Below are 11,070 nucleotides of genomic sequence, written 5' to 3' on the forward strand. Positions count from 1 at the left end.
CCTCCTCTCCCTATCTCCTATCATTAGAACCTATAACGAGGTTGATTTGAGCCTCTCTGCTTTGTGGCCATTGTGAGATCATAGTGGCATTTTGGCTGGGCTTTGGGATTTTTTATTATTATATGACCAGAGTCAGGTACACTAAGACCAAACTTATAAGTAATGTTCAGTTTTTCATCTATTTCCTTAATGTGAAACAAAGCATAAATAATATTCTTCATTTAGAATTCTACAGAAATAAACTCACCCTATGCAAGCAGGTCAAAGACTGGGAGATGGACAATTGTGGGCAGGTCTTGCTGAAGCATATGAGCATGAATGTGTGGGAGCCTGTGGCACAATAGTTGAGGAAAATAAATGCCTACTTGAGGCTGTTGTGTGTAGAAAGTGAAAAATAACCCCATTATATAAAACAACTTTGTTCCTTTGATTAGGGTGTAAATTCTATGAGTTTCTGGAATGGTGTCTGGCACATAGAATGTGGTCTTGTGTTTGTGTGTGTGTGAATAAAATATTTAGAATTTCCTGGATAAATTGTAGGAGGAAACAAATACTTAGGGCTTACTCTGTGCCAGGAACTGTGGTAAACTCTGCTTATGCTTTCTTACAGACACCTCTGTATTAGTTTTTTTATTGTAACTGAAACAAATTACCACCAACTTAGTAGCTCAAAACAATACACATTTTAAAAAATTTTATTTATTTATGTGAGAGAGAGTGAGAGAGAGCATGACCAGGGGGAGAGGCAGAGGGAGAGGGAGAAGCAGACTCCCTACTGATCAAGGAGCCCAAGGGGTGCTTGATCTAGGACCTGAATATTATGACCTGAGCTGAAGGCAGATGCTTAACTGACCCAGGCGCCCCTGACACCTTGATTTTAGCCCCATGAAAACTCTGTCAGACTTTTGACCTTTAAAACTATAAAATTAAAAATGTGTACTGTTGGGGCACATGGGTGGCTCAGTGGGTTCAAGCCTCTGCCTTTGGCATGGGTCGTGATCCCAGGGTCTTGGGATCGAGCCCCTCATCGGGCTCTCTGCTCAGCAGGGAGCCTGCTTCCCCCTCTCTTTCTCTGTCTGCCTCTCTGCCTATTTGTGATCTCTGTCAAATAAATAAATAAAATCTTTAAAAAAAATAAATCAAGGTGTCAGCAGGGCTGTATTCCTCTCTGGAAGTCTCTTTTGCCTGTAAAGTAACATTCACAGATTCCGGGGCTTAGCATGTGGACAGTTTTGAGTGTCCTTCTTCTATCTACCACAACCTCTATGCAGTAGGTGTTATTAACCCCATTACAGAGATGAGAAAACTGAGTCTCAGAAAAGTGAAGTAATTTGCTCAAGATCATACAGTATGTGACAGAGTTTAGAATCCAAACCTGGTCTGTTTCCAAAGCCCAAGCATTTCCTACTGTGCTTTTTTGTCTCAAGCCATAAAAGAACGTGTTGCTGGGTGGGATTGGGCTTAAGATCTGGTGGGGCTGGAGCTGGAACAGAAACTTGAATGAGAATTCTCACAAGAGGCAGGACAAAAATACAATTGAATTCCATTGGAAATGCTCCCTTAGAAGAAGAAACAGATTTGCATTTGAAAAAAAAAATTCACCTCTCTGAGGGAGAAGTTAGTTTAGGGGCAGGAAATCAAGTGTGTGCCTTACATAAAGTACTCTCTTCTTTCCTAGGGCCTTGGGTACACTAGAAATCCCATACCCTATGTTGCCTATACCCACTTGGAAAGAGATTTACTAAACCATTTCCTTCTCAATTATAGGGACTCAATGTACTACCTCTCCCAGAAATTTACATGTCAAAAGAGGATGGTATTTACCCAAGGTACATATAGAACCTCTGAATTTCTTAGTTTTTTGAATTCAAGCTGATCAAGGCAATATAGGTTGGCATTTGTTATCATGAGCTAAATTTGTTTGTTTGTTTTCGTAATTGTAGACTTTCTATAACTATGGGAGCTGAGTCAGAGATATTCAGGAAGAGAATCTTCCAGGTACCAATTGATTATTGCTTTTTTTTTTTTTAAGATTTTATTTATTTGACAGAGATCCCAAGTAGGCAGAGAGACAGGCAGAGAGAGAGAGGGAAGGAAGCAGGCTCCCTGCGGAGCAGAGAGCCTGTGGCGGGGGCTTTATCCCAGGACCCTGGGATCATGACCTGAGCTGAAGGCAGAGGCTTTAACCCACTGAGCCATCCAGGTGCCCCTGATTATTGCCTATTAGTATGCTTGAAGAGAATAATATGTGAGTAATAGAAAAATGAAAAAAAGATTGGTATAAATTAACAAAAAAATGTATTGGTTTTTGCTATGACAATAAAACCATTAGGGAACATACATAATTGTGTGAAGAAAGGTGGTTTGGGGAATTGCGTTTGATGGGGGCCTTTGTCAGAGATTAGGCAGGAGGCTACTCTAATAATTGATGTTCAACCCCTTTTCCATTTTTGTAAGGAAAAAAATGATAAAAACCAACCTTCCTGAATTTCATTCTCTGGTGCTAATAGGACAGAACAGCAATGACATACCACAAAATATAAGGGTAGGATTTACAAGTGGACCAGATGGTTTTCATCTCATCTCATTGAATTGTTATCCTTTGAAGAGTTTCTTTTTGTGGATTACAAAGAGAATGTAATCACTTTAGGAATCCCCAGAGAGTTTCATAATGAACCCTACTTACATTGTGTTGACACTAATAGTAACTATAACCACAATCTTCAACTACCTATGTGTGAGGCAGGGTTATTGAAATTACAGCACAGGCCAGAAATTCATTTACAAACGTACTTTTAAAAGTGAGCTTTATGCTGACCAAAAGCCCACTTATACCAGTTTCACTTATAAATATGAGATATTATATTAATAATAAAATCAATATAGTTTAACTCATGAAAAATAACATTTTACTATCAAGTTTTGCCCAGTTTAGTCTCATATCAAATTAAGAAACTAAGTAAACCAAACATTTATATGACTGACTCATACTGTGAAAAAAATGTGATCACAGCTTCCTATCACAAAACTATTAAGTTCTGTTCAAGTAATTTCCTCTCAGCATTTCCTTTCCTCACTTAAGCTTTCCTTCTTAACCAAAAAGCATCAAATTAGGAAGCTTAAATTACTGAAGTATTAACACTCTCAGGACAAAAATGATTGCCTTTCAGAATGGGGAGAAAACCCCTCACTAACTTATCTTCTCAAGATAAACATTTATAAAGTCAGAGGAACAGAGAGGTGGTGGTGGTGGTGGTGGTGGTGATATTCTTGTTGGATAGTTTGATTTTCTGTTTAAAGTTTCTTTAAAATTAATCCTTTAAAATCATTTCCAGCAGTGAGCAATTCAGCAAGTTGAGAGAACAAAACTGCCAGATTTTATATCCCTGAAGACTGGGTTTAGAGTAGAGGGATTGTATTGAAGTAACTTCTGCTATTTTGAGTCTAATAAATTTTAACTCGTAGATGTCACAATTAGCATTCCTATGAATAAATCTAACATTTTTCTCTATGTAATCTTTGTTTAATTTGGTATACCTAGTTCATTTTCACTATAGCTCTACTTGAATACAAATTAAATTTTTAAGTTTTACCTGTATTCTCAAATTTTGTATTTATTCATACAGACACATTCTCCCCCCACACGCACACAAACAGCAATTTAAGTAAGTGTATAATGTGGCCAATGTGTAATGTTCCCATTCTAAGTATAAAACAATCTTTTTCTTTTTTTAAAAAATCAATTTAGTTAATATATATGGTATTATTTGTTTTAGGGATAGAATTTAGTGACTCATTAGTTGCATATAACACCCAGTAAAGCAGTCTTTTTCATGGAGTTTGGGCCTCAGTCTCAAAATTCTTCTAAATACATTGCCCTAGGCAGTCATTACCAATTAATTGAAGTAGGCATTTGAGTCAAAACCTTCATCATCAGTGTTCAGTTTGTAAAACACAACCTCCTTTAGATATTTTGGCATAAAGGAATATAATACAGGGAATATGGTGCTAAGAGAAATTGCTGGAAGACTGCAGGAGCAAATGCGAGGCCTGACTCTTAGAATGCTATAGAACCGAGCTTCCAGTTAATGCTGCTGCAGTTGGGAATGGAAGAAATCAGAAAGCTGCAGATAAAACTCTGTAGTTCTGGTATATACTGCTATGGCTGTAACCCAGGGAACAGAGAGCTGGGATCTGGAAGCTGCTACCACCACCCCTGTCTCTCAACACCAAAGAAGCTGCTAATTGGGACAGGAGCACAGAACATGACTGTTCCTACCACTGATGCAGCTGCCTCTTAATATCCAGGAAACTGGGAACTGGTACTTGACATGAAGCAGAAAACCCCGAGCTTGTCTCCTTTCAGATCGCATCTGAGTGATTTAATCAGAGAGAATTTGTGTCCAGAATCCTGGTTTCAAGGAAGGCTGAGAGGTGTAGTTTTCAGTTCAGGAAGACATACAAAGTCAGAACTTAAACTGAAGGTATATCCCTGACAAATCCTTCTTGTTCTTTCTATCTTTATTGGAGCCTCACTGAAGGGAGATGTAAGGCTTGTATACAGAAAAACAAGAAGATTTAAGGAACTGGCTTTTCTTAGAAGATATGCCAAGAATGTATGGGATTTGATCCCTAACTTTTACTTAGAGGACAGAGGTAATGATGATTCTGCTACTTATATTTAACTTTACCTTTCTCCTTAGCAATTCATTTTGCATAGGAACTTAATTCTAGTTCTTGAGCAACTTGTGCCACTGAATTACTTAGATCTTTGCATCTGCTAATCCTGCCTTCCTCTCTTACAAGAAGAGCATACTTCCTATCTTTATTTCCTACCTGAATTAATAGGGACTAGCTCTGTGTATTTCATGTGTCAGCTTGCTATGCTAATAGTCATTTAATTGTCACTTCAGTTAGGGCAAAAATAAAATGTGTTTGACTATGTTATCCAAATATTATATATCTAGGTATGAAACGTGCTGTTAAGCTGAAGCTGACGGCCACATCCAACTTTCTTGAGGAAAAAACAGATTGATTTAGTGTAAAACCAGAGTACAAGCATAGCACTTAAAGTATTTGGACTCTGTAATCCATCCATTATGGCCATGTGAGTGAGGTACCTAACTTTTGTTAAGTACCCAAAGCTTTATGTACTATCTTTCATTTGTGTAATATCCCACAAGGTACAAGTATAAGGCATCCTTATAAGTACATGTGGCACAATCAGCATGGTTAAACAACGTATTTGAATCATGTAGTAGAGTGGACCTCAATCCCAGGCCTTTAAACTCTGAATAAATTTGTTTTATACTACACTAAGAAAGATTAATATTCTTCTTAGAGGAATGTTAGTACTAGTAATTTGTACCCAAGTCTTTACTGTATCTAAGTAGAATATGAAGTTCCTAAAAACAAGTGCCCATAGAATACAGTTTAATATGCTAAAGAATTTCATTTTACCTTTGCAATTTTATATAACTGGCAGACTAATAGTTGTCTGACTTTAGCAACTTTCATGTGTGGGTTTTTAATCTTAAGATGTAATGGCTATTTAGATACTTCCATTTAATAGCCACTTTAGATCAACTCCTCATTCCTATGGAAATATATTTTTTCTAGGAAAAATTAAGTGTAGAAAGAGCATGGCCATGGAATTATTATTTTCTATCATAACTTTCACTGTAGTAAGTTCACCGCCATGTTTTTGTCTATATCAACCATTACTTTCAAGGCTGTGCCAAGTGACCACCTCCAGTCCTGCCTTTTCTCTTTGTTGTCACCATGAGAAGCTTCCTCTGTGGTTTCTTTTCACCTGCCACATCTTACAAGACTGAACTGTGTTTTACTATGTTCTACCATCAAATCTCACTTATTACATACTTTGCAGAATAAGCACAGTATGTTGCGTATCATTCCTATATCCTTTCAGAGTGACTCCCTTTCACAAACAGGTGAGGGTGAAGGGAGGCTACTCAGTCTTTCTGACCCTAAACTAATTAATATGAGAATGAAATACTGCCTTGTTTAGGGTATCAGGCCTATGTGAAAAAAAGATACAATTTTTCAGCCTAGGGAAGCTAGAAAGCACAATGAAGGCAATCTGAAAATTTTTCACAAGGCAGGGCTAGGACTGAATATAAAAGGTAAATCATAGAACTGAAAAAATCTTTTAGAAGTATTTATATATTAAAAATGTACTTGTTATTTAAGTTCTTAAACTAATATGTCTGCTCTGTCACTACCTCTTTTTTGTGGAGAAATTCTACAAAGAAATTCACTGAGGTAAGTTAGAAAAGTTCATTTACTTTCTTTTTTTTTTTTCATTATATAGAAGCTATATTGTTCAGAAGTGCTTTCTTAAAAAAAATGCATGGTGCATATAAAGAAATAAGCAAGATGGCTAAGCTTTAGGTCAGAAGTCATTTCATCTAAGAATCTTTTAAGTGCCTGACTCATTTAGTTGATGGAAATGAGATTCTGAAAGATAGAATGAATAGATCAAGGAGTGCTCTCAGGTGACTGTTTCTAAGGGGTTATAAGATCGCATCATGGCCTAGTTTTTGGTCTCTGTTAATAATCTGTTGTAATGTACAGCAGGTTCTGGTATGCAGAGTAATTCAAGTGCTCTTCTGTTGGGCATATGGTGCTTTTAAGAACACCCCAAGGGTTGATTTGACTGCTCTGGTTGATAAAGGATGGCACAGTGGGAAGGAAGAGAACAAGCTATGGATGGTGCGTGGGATTCAGGAGAGGAAGGGATTCATCTGAGAGCAGAGCTGCTGAGAAAAACAACATGCAGTGACTTAATTAGAAAACTAATTTTGCTGTCATTTAAGTTGAATTCCTGTAAGTGTCATTGCTTCTTATGGTAAAATTTAATGATATATAAATATGTACATGTGTGTGTATGTATAATATGCATATTATGTACATGTATGTTGTGTGTATGTAAGTATATTTGCATACATATCTTTTGAACAGCAAAGTTATTTGAGGCAGCAAAAGAACAAAATATAACTTAGGCTGCTGAACTAGGGGCAAGGGTGATATTTGATAAGAGCAAAAAGGAAATAACTCTAGAAGAAACTTTTTGAGTAATAGAGGAGACTCTTCCAGGAAACAGCTTGGTACTCATTCTTTCCCCATTTAAAGACAGCAAAATGATACATTTTTTCTCATAAAATTATCTGCAGATTTCATTCATTGACAAAAGGAGTGATTTTGTATATAAAATGAAATGGGGGGAAAGTTTGTACTTGAAGAGTGTTATGCCACCAGAATTTCCCATTACAGGAATTTGTGTAAGAGTAAATAGGGTCAGAAATTGTCAGAACAATAGCAATATGGCTGACCATGTCTGTGCAGTTGTAGAAAGCCCTAATGCCAAATTCAAGTAATTACAGGCAGAGAACCTGAGAGATCTGTAAGCAGGAAGTCAGCTCTGATATAGCAACTGACCAAACACCAAGCGATATGGAACAGAGATGGTCTCAGGACCTGACAGAACTAAGAGGTCAAGGAAGAATATGCTTAAAGCAGGGCTGTGATAGATATTAACTAGCCATGTTCAGCAAAGATTTTTAAAAAACCACAGCTGTGCAACATATGGCCTGTGAATCAAATTAATCATATCTGAAACTGGGTCGTAGTTCACCTGAGATTTTGAAAAAAAAATTTTTTTTCCCCCAATTACCTAATTTCTCCCTCCTAACCAACTGACACACTTAGCTGAGAGCTGACTGTTGCTGGGTTTTGCATAGAAGGCTTAGATCAATAATTGTAATTGAAGCCAGCGTCATCATATATATACTTATGGGTTGTTCAGGTTTAACTCCATACTATCCTGTCTTGGAAGTTGGATATCATAAATGATTGTGTAATGAAGCACAGTTAGCACAAAGAGATCTTTGACAGAGACCACTCATGCTTGAATTGAATTCAGTATTCACTGGACTTACTAGATAAGTAAGTAAGTAAGTAAATGCACCCTACTACGGAAGACATGAGTGTTTACCTAACCCAACAGAACAGGAGAGGAGGAAAGGAGAATGCTGGGAATGGTTTTAAGGATTTTTCACTCATCTCTTCTCACAGTGCCCCCCAAACAGCTACAACATACAGATTCCCACCTTACAGACAAGAAATCTGAGTCATAGAGAGCTTACTTAACCAAAGTTCTATAGTTTGGCAAAGAGTATAGCCAGCTCTTTGAACCCATGATTCTAAAGTCCGTATTCTTAATTATGTGTGTATAATTTTTATGTTTAGTTGCATATGTCTTTGTTACATATGTATATATTTATGAATACATTAATTATTTCCTAAACCTTGCATGGTTAATTTGTTCCTGTGAATTCAGGTCTTCTCACCTCTAATTACAGCATAATATTAAAGCATGTTAATAAGAGTATCAGTTAAAAATATATTATTGCAAATAATAATAGCTATACTCAGTGAAATAATATTTTGGTTACCTAGAAAAGTGTAAGTTGAAAGAACTCAACTAAATTACTAAGGATGATTGTTTTAGGGAGATAAGATAGTGGGTGACTTTTAGTTTATCCTTTGTACTTTTTCGTATTTCCTTTTTTTCAACAAGTGGATTTCTCAGATCACTTTTTTCCTAATCTAAACCAGTATTATCTAAAAAATAAAACCATGAGGGTGTCATAATGGAAATCTACCTAAAATAGGCAGATCCAAATATAATTTGTAATGCCTTTCTTGGGCATCATTAGTAAACCAAGAATGCACCCCTTGCTTGAGCAGTGTTCCTTTCTCATTTCTTTTTGAGTATGATACCTCTTAAATTTTCTTGGTCAGCTTTCTCACTTCTAAGTTTATTTCAAGGGCTTTTGTAATCAATTTAATTTAAAATACTTCTTTGGCATGACCTATGCAGGAAGCTGTAAATGGTAGGTGTGTATTTGGGCCCAAGTGTGAATCTAAAACTGAATATCAAAGAAATAATAATTAGGCCTGTTAAAAGATTTTTGGAAGTTATACATATGTGGTATTCCAAAGAGAAGTTGTATAGTACGGTCATTAGTGCAAAGGCTCTAGGGCCTGAAGGTTTAGGTTGAATCCTAGTTGCAGCATTGCTAAGTGTATTATCTTCGGTAAATTTTCAAATCCTTCTATGGCTTAGCCTACTCAGCCTTCTATAAGATGGGAATAATAATAGTACCTATTCCTCATAAGTTTGTTGGGAGGATTAAGTGAGTTGTTATATGCAAAACATTTAAAATAGTGCCAGATACTTCATAAGAAATCAATAAATGTTATCTACCCATTAGCTCAGATGGACATATATCACACTGAGGAAAGAATTAGTTCTCAGATTTCTACAAAGACTTGTGTTATATAAAAACTAAATGAAAAGTAGATTTTCTCATAGAATACAAACCAGTGCCCTTGAAACAAAGTGACTTGAAAGCACATTATATAGCATGTTTGAACTTACCTGATATCTGTATCTTACCTCCAGGTAGGGGTGTCTCTATAAGAAGTCCTGAGCCCCAAGAGGTTGTGTGAATATTGGATTTTTTTGTTCCCTTTTCTGTCAGATAAGTTGTACTGGTTATCATGAAGTTGGTTTTATATCCTCCCTTCGTTTATTTTATCAGTAAGAGGATGTTGAAAGTGTATGGGAAGAGTGTAGGCAGCCCGAGGTTTGGCCTTTCAATGCCTAATAATAAAAGCTGCCAATAATTGGGTACTTTACCATAATGCAGATTAAATCACTCTCCAAGAATTAACTCGTTTAATAGTCTCAATAATCCTAATGTCTATGTATATAATGACATATATTATTGCCTCTATTTTATAGATAAAGAAACTGATCTCTAGAAATTAGTCATATAATTAATTAAGAGATGGAGCTGGGATTAAAATCTAGGTTGTCCAAGGTTAAGTCTGGCCTTCCTATTAGATCCATCTGGTCCAGTAATGAATACAAGTAACAGAAAAAGTAAACACAGATACTGACTTTAGGCACAGAGGGATGATATTCAAAGTATTCACCAGCTGGCTAGCTCAGACACCAATTCTGACTAATCAGAATGGATGCCAGTGGTGAAAACTGGTACCGCTATACTCATGTGAACTGAATACCAGCTCTGACTTTTTAGGGGGAAAAAAAGAAAGATTAATTGGCAAAATAGATCACTTAACATCTTCAAAAAGAAAATCAATTCAAGTACAAAGAAGCAGTGAAGACTGTATCAATGCATAAAGTAAGGGTGAGTTCATGTTCCTAACACATACTTTACTCAACTTTCAGATACTCATCAGTAAAATGGTATATTTTAAAGAAGGTAGAACTATTTGCCTGGGTTAGTACCCTAAACAATGCTATTTCCTTTTCCAGTGCCATAAGCCAGTGGTAGCCAGGCTTAGGATAGGAAGAGTGGTCTTGAAGTGGCCCTGTCATTCTCTAACTCCATCTCACTACCTGTCCAGAGAGGATTAAAATGGGTTTTTAAAAATTCATTTCATTGATTTGGCATCTGCTAGGTATTATGTAGGAAATAGGATAATGAGTTTAATGTTACAAAACTGAGCGGCTAAAATACTGTCTACCTAGAATCTAAGGATAAATAAGTTAGTGGATTCCTGTTGATGTACTTTGACAAATATGCCCACATTTAGTGCTCCTACTTTTATTGTCCAGTAACAGTACATGCAGACTTTCTACTTAGGTTTTTCTCTTGCAATTGGGAAGCCAGTTGCTTCTGGCACTTACAGCCTGAAATGTTATATTAAGTCAAAGGGGAAAAATATCTGGGTCCTGGTTCTGGGCTTGCTTCTGACAGGGCTTGAACAGAATGGCTACCATGTTAAACAGTCTCTACCCTGGAATCCCGTGGGAGGATTTGCCAAATCAAGCACATAAAGCCGCACTTCCTTTTTGGAACAAGAACAAAATAAAATATTTGGAATTCCTATATTCTCTTGACCATAGAAAGTTTTTGAAAGTGCCATAGTCCTTAAGATTACTTTTACTTATTTGAGAAAAAATTTTAGTTATTGCAATTCCCTTGGGGGGGGGGTCACTGTACTGAACATGTC

The sequence above is a fragment of the Lontra canadensis genome, unplaced genomic scaffold, assembly GCF_010015895.1.
Source record: "Lontra canadensis isolate GAN:19392208 unplaced genomic scaffold, GSC_riverotter_1.0 scaffold12, whole genome shotgun sequence".
Classification (NCBI taxonomy): Eukaryota; Metazoa; Chordata; class Mammalia; order Carnivora; family Mustelidae; genus Lontra; species Lontra canadensis.